The sequence below is a fragment of the Macaca thibetana genome, chromosome 11, assembly GCF_024542745.1.
Source record: "Macaca thibetana thibetana isolate TM-01 chromosome 11, ASM2454274v1, whole genome shotgun sequence".
Classification (NCBI taxonomy): Eukaryota; Metazoa; Chordata; class Mammalia; order Primates; family Cercopithecidae; genus Macaca; species Macaca thibetana.
The window spans coordinates 120,377,380-120,398,004 of NC_065588.1; the positions used below are offsets into that span (position 1 = coordinate 120,377,380).

Consider the following 20,625-nt stretch of genomic DNA (forward strand, 5'->3'; position numbering starts at 1 on the left):
CTTCATTATTTTCTTCATCAATTTGTATGAGTTCTTTACATATTGAAAATACTAACTCTTAGCTTATTATTTGCCACAAATATTTTCCACTTTATGGTGTTATGAGAGTAAGAGATAAAGAGCCAGGCGCCTACACAGCACTCAAATCTTGGAAGTAGCTGCTGCTATTAGAAACAATAGAGAAAATAATAATTAAAAACTAGTGTACTAGACTACATAAAATTTAATTACTCTTTAGGGCACAGTTTGCAGAATGGTTATGATACATCCCCTGTATCATATATTTAGTGGCAAATAACACTGCCATTAAAAATGTTTATGAAGAAAATATATTAAAATGCTTATGATAGTGTTAAGTGGAAGGAAATCAGGATACACAGTTGTATACATGATATAATTAAAACTCCCAAAAAAAAGTCCCAGGAGCCTTCCAGTACAACTTATGAATGGCAAAAATATGTAGAAGAGATCAGGTGGAAATCTGAAGAATTGTGGACTAAATATATGATACGGGGGTGTATCATAACCACTCTGCAAACTGTGCCCGTAAATGTAATTCTACAATATACATATTTTGTGCAGAAAGCTTTTCTCTGTATTTAAAAATATTCTTTTGATGGTTCCTAGACCATCAAGAAATGTAAATAATTTAAAGACTCTTGATACATATGGCCAATGTAACATAAGAGTGTGTCATTTTTACCACATCCTTTTAGGTACTAGATAGTATATATTTTTGTCTAAATTTAGACCTTTAGTGAAATTTGTGAGAAACTGTAACATCTTCATTACAAAAGTAAATGCCCATTGTAAAAAAAAAACTGAAGCAATGCAAACACATGTGATATGAAAAACCAGTCTCCCCTAGGCTTTTTCCAAGAAATAATCAGAATTAAATGCTTTCCATGCCAAGATTACATGTACTTGTATTACATGTATGTTGGAACATTTGATTTAACGAAGTATATTATATGTGGGACATAACTACATGGCAAATAGACATGAGCACTGTTTTTTTGGTTAAAGCCATATGAATAAATTTGGAAATTACACTGAAAATGATTGGGACCCATTGAAAACTTGTGAGTAGGGTAAGAACAATCCATTTTGCATTTAAAAAAATTTATATTAGAGTAGATAATGGATTAGAGGGAAGCAAGACTGGAGGCTTTTGTAGAATTCCAGGGAAGATGACGGTGGCCTGAGTTAAGTTGAGACAATGCAGGTAGACAGTGGAAAGTTTCCAGAGGTATTTGGAAGAGAGTGGCTAGACCTTTGTGATGGCGGGGAGTCAATGATATCCAGGTTTCCGACTTGGGCAATTGAGGGGAGAGTGGACTCATTTACTGTAGTTGGAAATTGGCTATGGTTTGAATATTTGTCCCCTCCAAAACTCATGTTGAAACTTAATCCTCAGTGTGACAGTGTTGAGAGGTGGGGTCTTTCAGCGGTTTGGCTCATAAGGGCAGAGCCATTCATAGATTAATGAGTTGTCATGGGAGGGTACCTAGAGGCTTTATAAAAAGAAGAGAGACCTGAGACAACATGTTAACATGCTCAGCCCCTTCTCATCGTGTGATGCCCTGTGCTGGCTCAGGGCTCTTTGGAGAGTCCCCACCAGCAGGAGGGCTGTCACCAGATGTGGCCCCTTGACCTGGGCTTTCTCAGCCTCCATAACTGTAAGAGATAAATTTCTTTATAAATTATCCATTTTCATGTATTCTCTTGAAAGCAGTAGAAAACAGATTAAGACAGGAATGTAGTAGGCTTTGGTGAGGAAGTGACTGATTCAGTTTTGGATGTGCTTGAGTTTGAAGGTCTTACAGGACACGTAGGTTCTTCATGAAGAGAATTTACAAAGAATAATTTTACAGTACACATACATGTTTTGCTGTAAGAATGACCAGATACTATACATAGCTATGGTATTAAAATCAATATTTCTACATGGGAAATTTTTCTTGCAATATAGTTGTACGTCTGTAAATTGGGGCATATCTGTCTAGATAGACTGGACAGTTGATATTTTTCACATAGAATTATTTGAGACTGCATGACCCTGACTTCAGGTAATACCATGTTTGTCTTTGGGGTTCATTCGGTAGACTCTACCTCTCTGAGTGGGTGTTGGAGATTCCTCTGGGCATTAGTGGTCCTTTTGTCAGTCATCCCATTGTCAGAGTACACCTGACTTCTTGGAGTGATTTCTCTTCATCTTGGTAAACTGGTCCCTTCCACATAGGGGCAGGCCAGGAAATAGGCAGAGTGGTACCCTTTCATCCATGTGTGAGTGCCCACCTGACTGTTAGTAGTATGGCTGGAGCATGGGTACCTTGAAGGACAAGTGGGGAAAAGGTAGTGGAGAAAGTGCCTGCCAAGGTAACAGAAGACATTAGAGAGGAAGGGGGATGTCTTCATCAGAGGTTGGGGCCCAGTCGCTGGGAAGTTGGCGGCAGTCAGTGTGGCTGTGCTCTTTGCCTTCATCTCCCCAGCTGCTCTTGCTCACTGTGTGTCTGCCCTGTGCTTTGTGTGCCTGGTCTCCCTCTTGTCTCTTCTCTCTCTCGGCTGTAAGTAACACATGTGACCCCAGGTGGTCACTCTGGAAGACCATCCTGAAACTATAACTTCTGCCAGCTCACATCACAGGCCCAGTCTTTCTACTTCCCACTTCCCAGTCCAAATTTTCCAGAAAGACAATCTGATTGGCTTAGCTTGGATTCCACGCTCACTGTATTGGTTTTACTGTTGCGGAGCTTACAGGAGCAGATTCACTTAGTGTGAGCCTGGTGGACTGGCTAGAAGGGAGTGCAGATGAGGACACTCAGGAGAGACGTCCTGGAAGTTAGAAAGTTTCGAGAATGGACAGGAGCAGTAGTTTCAAATGGCCTAGAGATGTAATAAAGGGATCGGGAGTGAATCTTAGATTTAGCAAATTGAAGTCTTTCAGTTCAGGTTGAAAGTTGTGTCTGCTGGGCATGGTGGCACACGCCTGTAATCCCAGCACTTTGAGAGGCCAAGGCGGGCGGATGGCTTGAGGCCGGGAGTTTGAGACCGGCCTGGGCAACATGGCAAAACCTCATCTCTACCAAAAGTACGAAAATTAGCCAGGCATGGTGGCACACACCTGTGGTTCCAGCTACTTAAGAGGCTGAGGTGGGAGCATCACTGGAAGGCAGGGCTGTAGTGAGTCATGATCACGCCACTATACTCAAGCCTGGGTGACAGAGTGAGACCCTGTCTCAAAAGAGTAAAAAAAGTAAGTTGTGCTATAGCTAATCCATGTGGGAGAGTCACAAGGTGGAACCAATGGCTATGGTTACTCATTTGTAAAGACAGTGGAAGAAGAGAATTTTTTTAATGCAATTTAATTTTGAAGATGTAGCAGAAGCATTCAAAATGTAATTTAAAGAATATAATTCGTATTGCTTTTTAACACTAAAACATTTCTACACTTTTATTCTAACTCTGGAATACACAGAGTCTCTTGTGTCACCTGATACATTATAAGAAATTCAGTAAAGCTATTCTAGAACTCATTTATTTTTCATACCCCTGAAAGTTCATAAAATAATCATAGCTTATTTCCATATCTTATTTTGCAGTGCGTTCTATGATATTGTGACAGAGCTTGTGAGGAAGTCTTTGTAGCCAGAGCGGACCCCTGTCCCAAAGATGATGAACTCTGCCACTTAGGTTAACAGCACAGCAGTTCATAGAAATAATTGGAACCATTTTTCTTCTGCAGAGTAAATTTCGTATGTCCCTCTGGCTTTCAAAATCACTTTTGGATGTGTAGTTGAAATATGTTTAGGGTTGAGTGTGATGGGAGTTTTAAGAACATTTCATTGATTCAGAGTACTCGGCGTTGGCTAAAAAACAGGTCAAATTTCTCAGTTAACCGATATTCAATAAATTACTTTTAATACTATAACTTTACATTGTGATAGAACTAGGACCTTGTGGTAAGCCTCCAGACTCACAGAATCAGAGAACCTGCACGAAGCATGCATTTTCATGATGCTTGGCAACCAGAGGTAGTAACCCATTGTGACATTGATTTCAAGTTGTAAGACCTTAGTGTGAAGAGCCAAGAAGGTTTCTGAGCAGGTGTTTGAGTGCCCTCTGGAGGCCTTGTGAACAGTTGAAACGTGGACTCCTAGCAAGAGCTTTCTTTCACAGCCAGAGTTGAGAACCAGTGGGCGAGATGGTTGAAACTGGTGTGGATGTTAGGGGCAGAGGAGAGGGGAGATGGAACCCACAGGAATGTACTAGTGTTTACAGGAGCTTGCCCCGCCAACTGAAAATACCGGGTTTATGCAGTGAGTGTAGAACATAGAGGCTGTAGGGTCACAGAAGGAGCCAAGGGAGTGTGGCCAGTAATGTCCAGATAAAGAATAAAAAGTGCCCTTCGATTGGCCAAGAGAAGACCAACAGTGAGAGGAACCTCGGTGGTGTGGTATTGGATTGAGACATGAATGGGAAGTGAAGCAATAGAAATCCGGAAAAATCAGTCTTTAAGAGGTCTGGATGGGGAAATGGAGGGTGGGGCCAGGGAGACAGGGCAGCTAGAGAAGGCCTAGGATTAAATGCTGTTTTTCCTTAAGGTCGGGGGAGACTTCTGCATTGTGTTTAAATGCTGAAGGGAAGAAACAAACACAGAAAGAAAACAGTTGAAAGGGGTGTGGGGGCCAGGGAGGAGGAGAGTTGGTTTCAAAGTTCTTTGCCCAGGAGATTTGTTGAGGGAAGAAGTTGCCTTTTATAGGGACTTTGAGTTTGGCAAAGTAGTGATTTTCAGTTTATCATGGGATGATGGGAAAATAATTGTAGTAGGCAGTTGGAGATACAGGTAAGAAGAAAAGACTGTGACAAAAAACTGTGGCATCATCATCATGGAAATGGTCATCACTCTAGTCAAGCAGGTAGTTGAGCTAAAAAATGGGGACAGGACATACTGTATGGAGGACTCCTATATTTAGGCATAGGCATCAGAGATGGCAGACACACTCAGCAAAGCCAGAGGAAAAGTGAGAATGTGCAGGGAACTGGGAGCCGAGGAGACGGTAGACTAGGAGTCAGGGTGAGGCAGGAGGAACGGCCCGAGATTTGACTTTGAGAGCAGTTTGTAGTGGGGGTTGGGGTGCAGAATGGTGTGTAGGAGGCGTACACAGAAGATATTGTAGATGCTGTGGAGGAGCTCAGCGGAGAAAGTGAGAAGAGTGAATTGGTCTTAGTCGGGGGATGGCTCCAGAGAACACATGTCGCTTATCTGTGCATATGAAATTAAAGCTGTAATCAACAATGACTCTAGAAAGGATGATATTTGCTTTTTTGCTTTTAACACCGTCGTCTCAGAATGTAAGATCTAAGTTTTGTGTAACTTTTGTGCCACTTCCTGCTCTTCTCAGATTGAAAATCTGACCAAAAGGAAGAAAATGTCTAGGTCTCTTCATGACATTTAAGGGAGTTCTTGTGGGAGAGAGTAAATGTGACTGATTTTTGATTTACTGTTATGACACATGTCAAATGTTAAATCCTTTAAATCTGTGAGACCATTTGTTCTCATAAATGACATGTAAAAATACTTGATAAAACTAGTAGTATGGCTAATAGAAATTATTTGGCTTCACTTATTTAAAATATTTCATTAAGAAAAGATAAAAGATTTCTAATATCAGAAGTGGTCAAATAACTGTGTTGAAATCTGGGAGGTGGGATTTGACCTCTCACTGTAGACTGAGTGCCCAGTTTGAGTGGCCAGGGATACTGTTTAAGCATACACTTATCCAAGGGGTTGGAATGGTAGGTTCCAGGTTAGGCCCATACACGTCCACTGCTGTGGGACTGGTGTGAAGACCTGTGAAGGCCTTAAACCATTTTAACCTTTGGTGGCCTTTACTATGTCATATCAAACATTAAATCACCCATATCCCACATAAAATTAGCTTGTACAAAACCATGTGAGTTAAGCTTTGATTGGCTGTAGACATTTAACATCTATTAACTTTAATTTTGCAATTTTCTTTGCATGTTTTGCATCCAGTAATTTTTTTTTTCAGATCTCAAACATTTACATAGGTCCTCGAGATGTTCATGAGCCTTAGGGACTGTGCCTATATGCCTAGAGATAAGACATCCCTGTTCTGGGAAGTGGACATTGGATATGTCTAGGCATGTCTGGCGGGGGCACGGGAAGGGGTGGACTTGCCCGGAATCTGTTTGTTTGTGGCACTGAGGCACCTCCTGGGAAAACTTCATCTTAAGGAGGAGTTGAAGGAAGTGTTTTAGTTAGGGATTTTTTGTTGCAAAGAACAGAGGTTCATTCAGACCACTTTCTGTACAAGGGGCTGTATTGGAGGATGCATGTGGATCAGACCCATGAGGAACTCAGGCTGTCCAGAGATAAGCCACAGTCTTCCCATGGACAGTGGGGTTTCTCACAGCATTGCTCATTTCTTTGTGTCTTTCTCCTCTTGCTGCCATCTGGCTTGTTTTCCCCTCCCCTATATGTCTTTTCTAACCTTTTAGCTCCTCCTTGCTTATAGATTATACTTCCTCATGACTTTGGTTTGCTGTAATCTCATGACCTCTGCGGTCATTTTGCGGATCATAACCTCTCAGCTTCATCTCTCACAGCTGATAACCTCATTCTCTCAGTATTGCTTAGATTCCTGAGAGAGGGGGAATCTGATTTTGTTTTGCTTTTATTGTTGTTCCAAGCCACATCATATGTCAGAGTTAAGCTCTTGGGTCGGATATCTGCACTTGGTCTCAGAAGTGGTCATGTGGCCCATGGCTGCCTGGGCTTACCCTTAAAGCTGAAGCAGTTCCCATTAGTAGGATTTGTAGGCTAGCAGGCACCATGATTGGCATGTATAGTTCAGTAACGGAGAAAAAAACCTGGCCCGATATCAAGACCATTTGAAATTCCTCCAAATGTATTCCTGCCCTTTAAAATATTATCCTGCTAACAGCTTTCATTCTAAGTTGAACCTTTATTCCCACAGAGAAACTAAAATAGCTAAATGTGTTTAAAGCATTTTCACTTTTCCATTTTATTCCTGTTTTATTCAGTCTCTGACAGTGCAGAGCCACTCGGCGTAGTCTACAGGACTCTATTTCTTTTTTTTTTTTTTTTTTTTTTTTTTTTTTTTTTTTTTTTTTTTTTTTTTTTTTTTTTTGAGACGGAGTCTCGCTGTGTCTCCCAGGCTGGAGTGCAGTGGCGTGATCTCGGCTCACTGCAAGCTCCGCCTCCCGGGTTCACGCCATTCTCCCGCCTCAGCCTCCCAAGTAGCTGAGACTACAGGCGCCCGCCACCACGCCCGGCTAGTTTTTTTTTTTGTATTTTTAGTAGAGACGGGGTTTCACCATGTTAGCCAGGATAGTCTCGATCTCCTGACCTTGTGATCCACCCGCCTCGGCCTCCCAAAGTGCTGGGATTACAGGCTTGAGCCACCGCGCCCGGCCTACAGGACTCTATTTCTAATGTTAGCGATTTCTGCTGAAAATGATATAGCAACTTCGGATAGTTATTAGCAAGTTGGGTCATTCTAACCACATGCCTTTCATGTAATCCTTTCCCCTAAAGCTCTGGGGAGCCGTAGAGGAATACTGTAATTCAGCACTGTCCCTAGATTGACAACAGCTAGAAAAACATGTAAATGTCCCATCCACATGTAGATACGGCAGCAGTGTGAACCTAAGTTCCTTAATATATCATAACTCCCAAGGGAAAGTGAAGTTCCCCAAACTTAAAGCTAGATCTTGAGATCTATACCCAAACTTCTCTGAACAATTGTAGAATATAGCAGAAGGGGGGAGGTAGTAGATGGAATAAATAAAATAATGATAATGATAGCTTTGTTGAGCCCTTAAAATTTGCCAGGCAGTGTTTTAAGTAATTCTCATGGATTAATTGATTTAATCCTTAAATTACCTTATAAGATCGGGGCCTTTATTATCTCCATTAACTCATTCTTAACCTCTTAGGTGAAGCTTCTATAGCAGGTATGCAGTAGGACCAGGACAAGAACTCGCCCAGTCTGACTCCAGTTTGTGCTTCTTCAGCACCCTGAGAGACTGGAAAATCCGTGAAGAAACACTATTGATTGTTTACTCCCTGGCATTTTAGCGAGTCTGAGTCAGTTATCTTATACCTATGAACCTTAAACTCATTTTGGATCAGGTTCCCATCACGAGGCTAGTTGTGATACTGGGATACCTATATCTTGGAGGGAAGTTGTGCAGAGTGCCTGGATTTTCCTTTCTGTGGTTTCTCAGATTTGCTCATCGCTTCTTTGGGCCTCCATGCCTTGAATCCCATATATTTCTATAAATCCCAGATGTAAATGGGTCTGTCCTGTCTTCTGAGCTGGTACCCCACATTTATAATAGCTAGTTTATGAAAACATTTTGTGATCCTAAATTCTCTATAAATAAACCCATTTTTCTCTCTGCATTTCTCCCATCCAGCAGGATCCTAAGGCCTTTGTAGCCCTTCAGCCACTGTGGGCCCTGCCTCTGCCTGTTCTTCTGGAATGTCTTGGGGGTTTTGATCCTGTCATTGTGGTAAGTTTTCCCCTTGTTTCACCATTTGTCCTGGATGGAGAATCCCCCTTGAGTATTTTAAGCCAAAGCTGTCTCTAGAATTTTTTCTGAGCATGTGCCCTTTGGGGCTTAATAAGGAAGCAGCTCTCCATGTCTCACGCTCTTCCTGACCTCGCCTTTATCTGGCATTGAATTCCCCAGATCTTGGACCACCTTCCTTACTCTAAAGATGTCAGAAACATTTTTGTCCATCTCCTCAGGATCTTCATTTTCTTCTTTCCATGCGAACTATTGGTTATTAAAACTTTGTTTCACTTGTTCTATTTTCTTCTGCCATCTTGGAGGCCTTACATGGATTCTAGATCTCATGCCACTCTTTGTCTTCTTCTTCTGTTGTTCCTATCCTCACCGAGCTATCAAAACTTTTTAAAAGCTTGTTTGCTCTATACATTTCTGGTGTTTTTTCCTCCAACGCCTGAAGAGTAGCTTTTTCCTTAAGTATAAGTTCCTGAAAATCTTCTTACTTGAGGATTATGGTTTCACATCAATCTGTGCAGACTTGATTCTGAGTGTCATTGTGTTCCCAATACAACTATTTTTTTTCTTTGTTTTCTCTTTGGATTCGTTCTTTTTTAAAGATTTTTTTTTCCTCCTCCTTTACTCAGCTCAAGAAGACAAGATATATAGGACAGGTATTTGTTTATCTTTATTTGGTCATTGCTGAAATCCAGAATACTCCAGTCGAACATACAGTCTAGATCTCTGATTCACAGACATCATAAAATTGTATGTTATTTCCATGCATAGCTGGGCAGCAATAGAAAGGAAAGCCTTTGTCTTCATAGCTGCTGGCTTCTGGGGGAATGAGCTTCTTGTCATTTCTCCTGCTGCCAGAGGCTGGTTGCTCAGGCCCTGGGGTTCTGTCTTCCCAGACTTCACTTTCCCATGCAACAAAGAGGATTGGCTGTGGGAGGTAAAGGACATTTTGTTGGCCTCTGTCCTAGTGGGTCTAGTGACTGTGTGTCGTTAGAAGGCTAAGCCTACGTGGATGTGTGATATCTTTTCTTGGCTGTCTATGGCTAGAGTGGAAAGGCTGGGGCTGCCCCTCAACAGAAAGGTCCTGACTACCTCTCTTCCTTTTCTCTCTTTTCCCATGTACTGGATTGGTTTCCAGGTGACTGACATATTTAGAAGTGGGGGCAAGTGGACCCTGGCATTTTGGCAAATGTTCTCTCTTCTCTGTCTTTCTGGCTGCATTCTCTCTTGTGCTGAGTTGGGTAACCTCGGCCAGTCTTTAATATGTGTGGTAAGACCAAAGAGTTATGTCTAATATTATATGAATTCCTTTTCATACCCGTGTGTGCTTTGGTGTCAGTTTAAGATTGCCACTAATGTAGGGAAAAGGAGTTCTCTATGTGATCCAACCTACGTTATGGAATGCTGCATTGGGAATTGGATTCACAGGCCCAGCTAATAATAAAGTGTTGTGTATTTTCAGTTCAGTCCTGTGTACGTTTCCATCTAGGGTACCTAGAAGTTAGGGATGTTTGCTGAGCCCACTGGCCAGATTTGGTATTAGCCATTAATAAGCTACATTTTCAGAGTGGCACTGGATCAGCCTCCAGTGCCAGTCCTACAAGATCAAAAGCCTGAAGGCCAGAGTTCTGCATAATTTGTTGTGGCCATTCCCTGGCCCTCTCTGAGAGTGAAGTGGCAATAAATTTCTATCCATCCATGCAGATACTGAATTCTAATGACCAAATCCTATCTATTCTTAGGATTCTCATCATCTCTGTTGATTTTTGGCTATAAGAGGTCACCTGTTCTTGCACTTTGTGCTTCCTGAGTGAGCCTACTCCAAAATCTCTCTCCCCTGCTTGCTTTGGTTTGCCAGACCATACATGTTATGAATTGTGACCCAGGTATAAAAATAGCCAGACTCTTGAGGTACTTGAGAATAGTCACATTCATGGAGTCAAGAAAGTAGAATGGTGGTTACTGGGGCTGGGGGAGAGAGAAAAGTGGAGTTGTTGTTGAATGGGGACAGAGTTTGTGTTGCAAGTTGAAAAAGCTCTGGAGATCTGTTTCACAACAGTGTGTATATATGTAATACTACTGAACTGTGCACTTAAAATAGTTAAGATGGTAGATTTTATGTTATGTGTTTTTTACCACAGTTTTAAAAAATGTGTACAAATATAGTCAGAATTACAAATCCCTAACTTTTGATCCCCTAACTACTGTGGCAACTGGCACTGCCAGCATCATTGAGGGCAGTCTTGCTAATTACCCACTTTTCATTTTGCCTGTTCTTCAGGGCCCAACCTGTCTTCCTTCTTCTTTTAGTTGGCTAGACTGGGACTCCTGTGACCTTCAGGTGTTCCTTATGCCTCTTCTTGAGGGTGGCTTGGGCTTTCCAGTCTGTTCTTCTTTTCTTCTGGGCCTGAGCATGAATTTTGTCTCTTTAGGTCTTACTACCACAGTGGAAAGAGGAAGCAAGTTTAGTAAACGAGCATTAGAGCTAATCTGAACTAAGCCTCTGTGCTTCCTTTTGTGTTCCCTCCCTTCAACTAGTTCCTGCCTGACCTCAGAGCAGAAAGAATCCCCTGGCCAATTGTGAAAGGCTGGTCCCTTGAGGAAGACAAATCCAGTAGTCAGCCAAAGGGAAGGTTAAGGAAAAGGCAGAGTATGCAGGAAAGTGGGTTTTCTCATGTTCTGTTGTTCTTTCTGTGCATTGACTCTCTAGGTATCCTAATTGTGTCCTGAGGAAATTGTATTTTTTTCTGTTACTTCATCAGTGTTCCTTGTTCCTGAGGAGGCATGAGTGGAGGGTGAGAGTGAGCATCTCCATGACTCACAGTGGGACTTCTCTCTGTTTCATAGCTGAGTAAACTGAGGCTGGTGAGAATCAGTGACTTCAGACAGCTATTTAGTATTAGGTGAAGATTTTGACCTTAGGCCTTTTGAGCTGCAAGTCCAGTTTTCTACCCACCAAATTATTATGGTTCTTAGTGCATGTGTATGTTACACGTTTACTAGATAGATAAGATAAACTTAGGCCTTGTATGTGGGGTTCATGTAGGGGCTATCACTGAAGCTAATCATTGTGTCCCATTACTCAGGCGTTTCTGTATATGGGATTGAAGAGCAGAAAACAAAGTAGTGGAGTGCAAACCATGGGGAAATCTCACTAAAGTAATATTTTTAAAAAGCAATCCTGTCACTAGAGGGTCAAGAAGGGAAAAGTTACAGGTAGGAACAGGGAGCAGCAGACACATAGGAATAAAGGCAGGGTTTCACCTTGAATGGAGGAAGAACCCTAATTACAGGGAGATTAGATCATCAGGTGTTTGGAAGCCTCTGCCTGTGAAATGACATTCTTGGCAAATGAATGAATGTGTTATGTGCTAATTAAAATAAAGGAAATAAGGAAACTAACATTCATTTAGCCTCAGCTATGCTGTGAGCACTCTTGATAGGTACTTTCATATTTATTATCTTCTTTAATTACCCCAGCAAAGTGTTGTAGACATTATTATCCATACGTTTGCAGCTTGGTCAGATCAGCCACAGTCACATAGCAGGTGGCAGAGCAGAGGCGTACACCCAGTGATGTCATTCCAGAGGTCATTTTGTGAGAGCACTTGGCTGAAGGAAAGCTACAGAATGGATGCCTGTGTCATCCTTGATCACCCTGATAATACATGCACTTAGCCTTCTCAGATTTTCTTCTCAGACTCAGGAGAAAACTTGGCATCATTCCCTCAATAACTTTTGTTGCCCTTCTCTGGACCTAATTTCATAGTCTGTGGTAATTTCTTGTTAAAGAAAAATCAGACACAGCTTCTTTTGTCTTTTATCTTTTCTCCATTAGGAGTTATTAGGCTAAGTCATGCAAAGACGAATTTCCGCAGGACAAAATGAAGCATATCTTCCCTATAGCTCTTTAAAACCCAGAGCCCAAATTATTAGCCATTGAACTTGTCTCTTGAGAGAGAAATCAGGGAACCTAGAACTTTGGTGTGTAGGGTATAAGGAAGTGTGGGGGGCAGTAAGGAAAGAGGAGAAGGAGGCGAGGGGCCCAGACGCCTGGGGACCAAGTAGGAAAATGGTCTAAGGGTGGAGACAAGGTACTGGGAGTGTCTGGAAAGACTGTTGTCGGTTTCTCTACTAGTGCTCAGGAGTCAAGCTGAATCACAGGCTTTTCTAGCCAGCTGGTGGCAGGGCTATGCACAGGAAGGCATCAGAAGGGATGTAAAATCCTCTCTTTTCAATCTGGAGCAGATTTTAAAGTTCGCCCTCATTCTAGAAAGGAGAGCAGTATACCCTGGCTGATATCCTAAATTTAGTTGGAGAATCCTGCTCAGAGTTAAAACTTCTTTTGACAGAACTCAAAAGTTGACTTCAGAACCCTTGGGGAAGTTGTTCGTATTATCACAGAGGCTGTGGTTATTAACAGCATGTTCAGGAAATGCTGGCTGCTACTTGAGCCACAGGTAAGGGCACATTTGAATTCCTGTCAGGGCGTGTTTCCAAGGTGCTGCATGAATGACAGCCAATAGGCAGAGACTGATGTTCTTTTGAGGAGTCCACTTTTAGAGGTCATTCCACTTTTCAGAAGTGCGTGTACTCCAGTGACTACAGCAGAATACATTGGTGCCTGAACTGACAGGCCTTTGAGTCAACAGAACCTGGAATATCTTCTGAGGCTGGGCTTTATGTTGTGGAGGATTTGACCACAGAGATTTAGACCCGGGAATTATGGGTGTGCTTGGGTTACTCTGAGTGAAACTCTTCTCCTCTCAGTTTTGACCACCTCCAGCCTCTAGTAACTGAAGTTGGCCGGGAAAGACAAAGAAACCCAGGTTCACTTCTGTGAGTGATAAGCACACCTGAGAAAAAAGACCTGGCAGTTGGACCTTCCGAGGTGCTGTCGGCCAGAGGAGATGAAGTGTGAGAAGTTGAGTAGCTACAGGCCTTAGTGGCCACTTAAGAGGGTTTGGCGAAGCCCATTGCCAAGGAAAGAGGTCTAGGACCCTACAAGGTGGGGCTTCACTATGACCTGTTATCATTGAGGTGGCCCAGGGTACATGCAGGCACTGTAATGGGAAAAAGAGCCCTGGCTTCTTCAAGAGTGGGGAATGTGAAGGGCCTCTTTGGGACATGAATCTACCCTGGGCAGCCAGAATCTTCAGTTTCAGAACTATTGATGATGGTGGAAGCAAAATAGAAGAGATCTGACATTCCATAGTCCTAATCAGTGAGTTACCAGTGACTGCCATAATACCTGAGGCTTACGGAGAGTGGTGGCCTTGAACAGAACAAATGCCCTCTTAGCCTGGTTCCTTTGGCGGTATGTATGTCCTGATACCTAAACAGCCTTTCCTTTTATTTATTTTTTGGGTGTGTGCCAAGGCCTGTGGAAAAAGGCTAAGCAGAGGTTCCCTTGGAGTTGTTTTATCTGCTGAGACTTGCCAAATTAGAATTTGATAGCTTTGATTTCTAGGACTTCCCGATCATTTTTGAGGAAGAGTTCCTAACTAAGCTGGAGGGAACATACTTTCTCCACATAAATGGGGGCATCCATGATGTCAGCGAGAACAGTGTCAGATAGATGCATGGCCCACCAGCCAGATACCAAGGTCTTGTAAGAATACCTTAGTGAATTATACCAGATGGAATACATTCTGAATCCTTCATAAAGCATCTCTTTGGAGAGTTCTTTCTTGTAGTGTTTACCTCTCAGTCCTCTCACGTACAAAACTTGAGAATTATTTTGGAGGACTTTCAGGGAGTGTTTTTCTTATGTCTGGAAGAGGAATGTTTGATGATGAAAATTACTGACTACACATAAGTAGTCATCTTACAGTTTGCATACTTTCAGTCTTCAAAAAAAGTGGGTTTAAGATGGATTCTCAACCCCTTTTTGTGTCTGGCCTTCCTTACACTTTAAAAACCATTTTTAAGGACTCCAGAGAACTTTTAAGTTTATGTGGGTTGCAGGCTTTGATACTTATTGTAATAGAAATGAAGACTAAAATTTTACAAAGATACTTATTTATTTAAAAATGATAAACTCATTACATGCTAACATAAATGACATTTTTATGAAAAATAGCTATTTTCTGAAACAGAAAACATTTAGTAGGAAGAGTGGCAATATTTACATTTTGGCAACTCTTTAAATGTATGGAGTTTAAATAAAATACATCTGCTTCTATATTCAGTCTCTTGCAATATGTTGTTTTGGTTGAAGTAGATGAAGAAATCCGGCCTTGCATAGATAATATAGTTGGAAAAGGGATTTTAGTAGCCTTTTCAGATAATTGTGGCTTTATCTGTGACATGACACCAAAACTTGACAAGTGGTAGATGCCTACAGGTTAGTTGCAACGTGCAATCTGAAACTATATTCATGAACTTTTCGTACTCTGGTATGTTAAAATCCATTGGTCTCTCTTACACTTTGAATAGAACTTTTACCCGTGATAACCACATGTTGGTCATTTGGAGCCTTCATGGAGCGCCTACCTAGATGAACATTAATCAACAGGAATTGTACTATAAATTGTGAGAACATGTTGAGAAGGAGGATCTAGATCAGTGGGTGCTTAGCTAGTTTATTCAGGAAGAGTTTCAGCTGGAGCATAACCAGGGGGTAAGGAACATCTGTTACAGTAGAGGCAATTGATGAAAATGTAGCATTTGTATACTCTAATCTGAGGAGGTTGGGATGACAAGCCCATTTTACAGACAAGAAGCTGGTGCTCAGATAGTTCAGGGCGTGATCTGAGGGTGGTAGGGAGAGGTGTTGAGCATAGAGCCATGGCCCATTGTGTGTTTCATCATGGTGTTGTGCATCTAAGCCCCATCCTCTGCTGGGGAGAGCTGTGAGTCAAGTAGGCTTAAAAAAAAATAGTTTACAGACAAAGAACATTTTCATATTAAGTGTGAGGCTCATCAGGCACTTGCCAAGAACCACATTTAGCCTCTGAGTCCGTGCTTCACAGACTTGTGTGACCTGGGGATCCTGCTAAAATGCAATGCTGATTTGGTAGGTCTAAGGTGGGGCTGAGGTTTTGGATGTCTGACAAGCTCCCAGGTGAGGCTGATAACGCTGCCTCATGGCTCAGTTTTGGCAATCAAATTTCCAGAGCCAATTTTCTTTCCATTTGTTCCTTAATACATGATGTGAATGTTAATCACAGTCACTCAGGCTTTGGAGAAGGAGAATGGAGGTGGGCGGAGATGGGTAGTAACTATCTAAAATTATTTATCAGTTAGGGCTGCCTTGGTAATCAACAGAAATGGACTCTAGCTAATTTAAGGTAAAAGTGAATTGTAGAATGGAAGGGGACATGGAGGAACCCAGTAGCGCTGGAGGGTCATAGTTGTAGGAACTGCTTAAATGTGTGTCCTGGGTGCTGTCACTAGCACATGTGAATGAACTCTAATTTTTAATGTCGTCTTTGACTCTTCACAATTCAGAGTACCTGGAGAGAATGGCTGGCTGAACTGAGGTCTGTTTCTTACCCCCTGACCGGACCAGGCACTGTAGTGAGAGGGAAGATCTGGGGATTTTGGCTTTCACAAGGGAGGATAGAAGAGCACCCTGATTTAGCGGCCCATTATTGCTGCCTAGAGAGGGAGACGTAATCCCTGAACAGAAAGTTAGGGTGCAGTTAGGAAAGGGAAAGGAAAGCTCAGCAGGAAGGCTGACCTGTTGCCAGGCTCCTAAGCCATCCTTCAGTTAACAGTGCGCATTGCCTGTGCTTACCAGGTGGGTACACTGAAGAACGATAGTATGTATTGAGCTTAAGTACTATAATAAGTATGCATTGGCTTATGTAATTTCAAAGCAACCTTAAGAGATACAAGTCTAGGTATTGAGGAAGTGAGTCTTAGGGTTGAACAACTTGCTTGAGGTCACACTGTTAGTAAGTGGGAGAGCTGAAACTTGAATTACAAAGTGTTTCTGCTGCAGTGTAATTTGTTGGCAAAAACTGCTGCTTCTTGGGGTAAAAGGTTGCTTCAAGTGGGCCGAGTGTGAGCATGAGTGGTGGAAATTAGGGAGAATGTGTATGGACACAGGGAGCTGGAGGTGCATAGCGATTCAAGATTTTGGAGATAGAATGCTCTGTAAAACAAGCTCAAATTTAGCTGTGTCTGTTAAGAGCTTCATGGCCTCAAGAAGGGCTTTACATCTCTTAGCTTTGCCTGTGATGGGAAAGGATACTTTCACAGAATGGAAATTTAAGGTGTGAAACCCAAGGAGAGCAGGCAGGAATGGGGAAAAGTGTTCATCTGGAAATTAGACAGAATGGACAGAATGTCGTTGGGGGCGGGCTCTATAATTGATGGGTAGCTTTTGCAGCGGCCAATTAGATTGCAGGGCTCTGTCCTCATTGCCTGGCCAGGGAGGGAATGAAGCTCATTCCTGCATTACCAGGACAAAGCCCACTTGTGTGTGATGGACTGAAGTAGGCTGGGTGCCCCATGTTATATGTATTATATACAAAACCCCCATTCACTCTGGTTGGTGTAATTGTGAAGCCACTGCTCACCCCTTCCCCAGGCTGCCAGCCACAGAAGTATGTATGTGTCATTCACTTTTTTGGTGTCAGAGGTGAAGGCTGTAGATACTGTTTGTGATTTTTTTGTTTCCTTAGGAGGCAGAAGCAAAGAATAAAACTATTGGAAAGGAAAGGAAAAATAAAGATTTTTTTCCTATGAAATATCTCTTAATCTCTTAAGTAAAAATAAGTGAAATATGCAACTTCTTTTTTTGGAAGTGATTAAAGGTGAAATCACTCCAGGTTTTTAAAGCTAAAAGGGCTTGGGTGAAGTGTGAAATAAACACCATTCCTTCACCATCACGAAAGAATAAACAATGCCCCTTGTGTACATAGAGCCCAGATGGAGGTAAGGACTGTAATGGGAAAATGTCACTGAGAGCATGCCATATCCTTCTTGTAGTTTCCTTGGGCTGCTGTATCAAAGTACCACAAGCTGGGAGGCTTAAAACAATAGAAATGTATTGTCTCACAGTTCTGGAGGCTGGAATTCTGGATTCAGGTGGCAGCAGGGCCGTGCTCCGTCTGAAGGCTTTATGGGAGAATCCTTTGCCTCTTAGTCTTTGGCCTTCCTTGGCTTGTAGACATATCACTTCACTCTCTGCAGCCATCCCCACATGGCCTTTTTCCGCGTCTGTGTGTGTGTGTCTGAATCTCCATCGCCTCTGTTTTATAAGGATACCAGGCATTGGATTTAGGGCTCACACTAACATGTTATGATGTCATCTTAATTACATCTGCAAAGACCCTGTTTCCAAATAAGGTCACACCCTGAGGTTCTGGGTGGATATGAATTTTGGGGAGACACTATTTAACCCAGTATACTTTTTGCCTTTCTTCCTCAGAGCTCTAGCTAATCCAGACGCAACATTGACGAATTAGTGCTGGAATGAGTATCAGCACTTGGTACTGCAATTAGAACATGGGGATTTGGCTGTTGATTTATTTTTTTGGCTACTCTGGGAGGGAGGCTCAGAAACAGTGTGGGTGTCTGAAGGAAAAAACACGTGTTAAGTGAAGTGAGGACTTCAAATGAAATCATACAGTTTTGGGAAACTGCATTGGACAGCGAATGCTGGAGCCAAGGAGTGTTCCCTGTTCCAGAATGGGAGGTGACATTTGCAGGAGGGCTCCTGAGGTCAGAAGTTCCTGCTAGAAGTGCAGGGTGTATCAGCCATCTCAGGAGCTGATTTCCTGTGCAACTTTGTTTTTTAATACCCCACAGAAGCCTTTCTTATACTTTATCCCTTTGTATGTTTATGGATCGGGCCCTTCCCAGTCCTTGGCACCTGTGACACTCTCCACAGGGTTCCAACTTTAAATACCTTCTGTTTTTCTTAAAAGATAGAGTCCTGAGCTTACAGGACTTCATAGGAAGACCTGTAAGTCTCTGTTGGTCTTTATAGGTGGACTACTATCTCCTGGGTGTCTTGTAACTGTAATGCTTATATTTTTTCAAAAATAAATCCTACAGAGTTGCCTTGGTCATTCCGGATAAGAGTTTCTGTGGCTGAAAGACCCCGCTGTATGACTCCTGTTTCTGCCTGCTGGACTCCACTTTCTGGGGCTTGGCATCTGATGACCTCTGTATACATGCTATGCCCTCCTTTTCTTTATGTGGCCACTTCACTTTGTCCTTTGGGTTTCCGCTTAAAAGCAGAGTCAACTAGAAATCTTCATTACCACGCTGAGACTACTTAGGATGCCCCTGGCTCATCAGCTGTAATGCCTCTGTCAAATCTCCGCTCACATGTGCTGGAACCGTCGCCTTCCCCTCCTCAAATGTAAACCACATAAGTGCAGAGGCCACGTCTGTTTTGTTCATCAGATCCTCCGGAGCCTAGCTTATTGCCCAACAGATGCTGGGTGCTAAATAAATGTGGAACATGTGCCTGTGTGCCTGCAGCTCTGACCCTATGCCTCAGAGGTCAGCTTCCAGGACTGTTACCTCAATAACAGCTCTCTTCCAGGTCTGTGTCAGGGTGGGTTGGCTTCTCTGTGTCACTTATCTATGTCAAATAATCAACATGTGTTAGAGGACTAGGGATATAGGGATCTTTCTATAAAACCTTTCCCATTAATTAAGGGGCCAAGAAGTTAATGTGGATCTTTTATATTTTAAGATTACTGGCCTAGTGCATCGTCTCCTGAGCCAGGGCCCTTTGATTATCTTTCTTTTTTTTTTTTTTTTTTTTTGAGACGGAGTCTCGCTCTGTCACCCAGGCTGGAGTGCGGTGGCCGGATCTCAGCTCACTGCAAGCTCCGCCTCCCGGGTTCACGCCATTCTCCTGCCTCAGCCTCCCGAGTAGCTGGGACTATAGGCGCCCGCCACCTCGCCCGGCTAGTTTTTTGTATTTTTTAGTAGAGACGGGGTTTCACCGTGTTAGCCAGGATGGTCTCGATCTCCTGACCTCGTGATCCGCCCGTCTCGGCCTCCCAAAGTGCTGGGATTACAGGCGTGAGCCACCGCGCCCGGCCTGATTATTTTTCTTACAGAATCTTATCCAGCCCCTGTGACACAATTGCCTGCTGTATGCGTGTGGGGAAGATAAATCACATGGTCATCTCAACTCATCGCAGTTGGTGGTGGTTATTTTTGGTAGGGAGTGGAGGCCGACATGTCATCTTCCCAGTTCTTTTTCGCTTTTATCTTTCCCAGAAAGTGTGCCCTTATGCCTTTGAGTGGCAAAATTATATACCACACATTCTGATAGCTCTGGTTCTGGGTAGGAAATTAATTTGATCTGTTGAAATTGATTTTACTGTCAGAGTCTGCTATTGCAGAGGGGGATTATGTACAGTTAGTGCTTCATAGGAAGACCTGTACTCATAATACTCCAGAAAGGTCTGTGATACTTATAGGTTTCTTAAAATCAGAACAGTTGTCTCAAAAATAAGAAAAGAGGTAATTTTCACTTGACTTTTATGACAAAGTAATTGTATAGTTATTTGAAAATGACTTTAGATTTTTCTGAGCCAGCAGTCCAAATTTTAGATAATGTATTCAAGATAAAAAAAGAAAAGCTCAGTCCAGACATCCAGAGAGGAGTGGTGTTGGGCTGAATCTTAAGTAGGACATGGACACTTCTTCCATTTGTAAAAGGAAGAAAGGGCTAGAGTTGGGCAGCACATGTACAATGATAGTTTGACTGAAATTAGAGGGAGTTCTCTGATGGGTTCTTCCTTCTCTGTGTGGCATTTGGTTTCAAGAGCAGAGCTAGTTGCAGGTCAGACATAGATTGAACATGGCGAAGGGGGCAGTAGCCACATAGCAACTTGGGGTGAGGTAACACAAGCGTTCCTGAGGCTTGGAAGATCCAGCTGAGGGTATCACTGTGAAGACCTTGGTGGTCTACAGTTCTGTCAGCATGTGAAGGTAGAGATTTGGATTGGGATAGGGGATGATTTCCTTTAGAAGGAAGGCCTGTTTGTCCTTTGATGATTCTCATTTGGCAAAAACTCAGTTTTGCAGAAACTTAGCTATCTGCCTTCCCCATGCAGTCCCTGA

The 20,625-nt window shown here is 42.6% G+C and overlaps 2 protein-coding genes across 8 annotated transcripts in view; one reads left to right on the plus strand and one right to left on the minus strand.

The window, feature by feature from the left end:
- The window catches only part of CCDC92 (coiled-coil domain containing 92), a 299,056-nt gene that overhangs the window by 39,903 nt on the left and 238,528 nt on the right, over positions 1–20,625 (minus strand). The gene's annotated exons all lie outside the window — the stretch shown is intronic.
- ZNF664 (zinc finger protein 664) overlaps positions 1–20,625 on the plus strand; it is a 40,122-nt gene that overhangs the window by 4,102 nt on the left and 15,395 nt on the right. For 3 of the 7 annotated variants that reach the window (XM_050748148.1, XM_050748151.1, XM_050748150.1), the window contains exon 3: positions 8,470–8,565. The exons of 2 other annotated variants lie outside the window; for them this stretch is intronic. The gene's annotated coding sequence lies outside the window, so the exon portion shown is untranslated. The remainder of the gene's footprint in view (positions 1–8,469; positions 8,566–20,625) is intronic. 2 more of the 7 variants (XM_050748153.1, XM_050748152.1) reach the window with 1 other exon arrangement.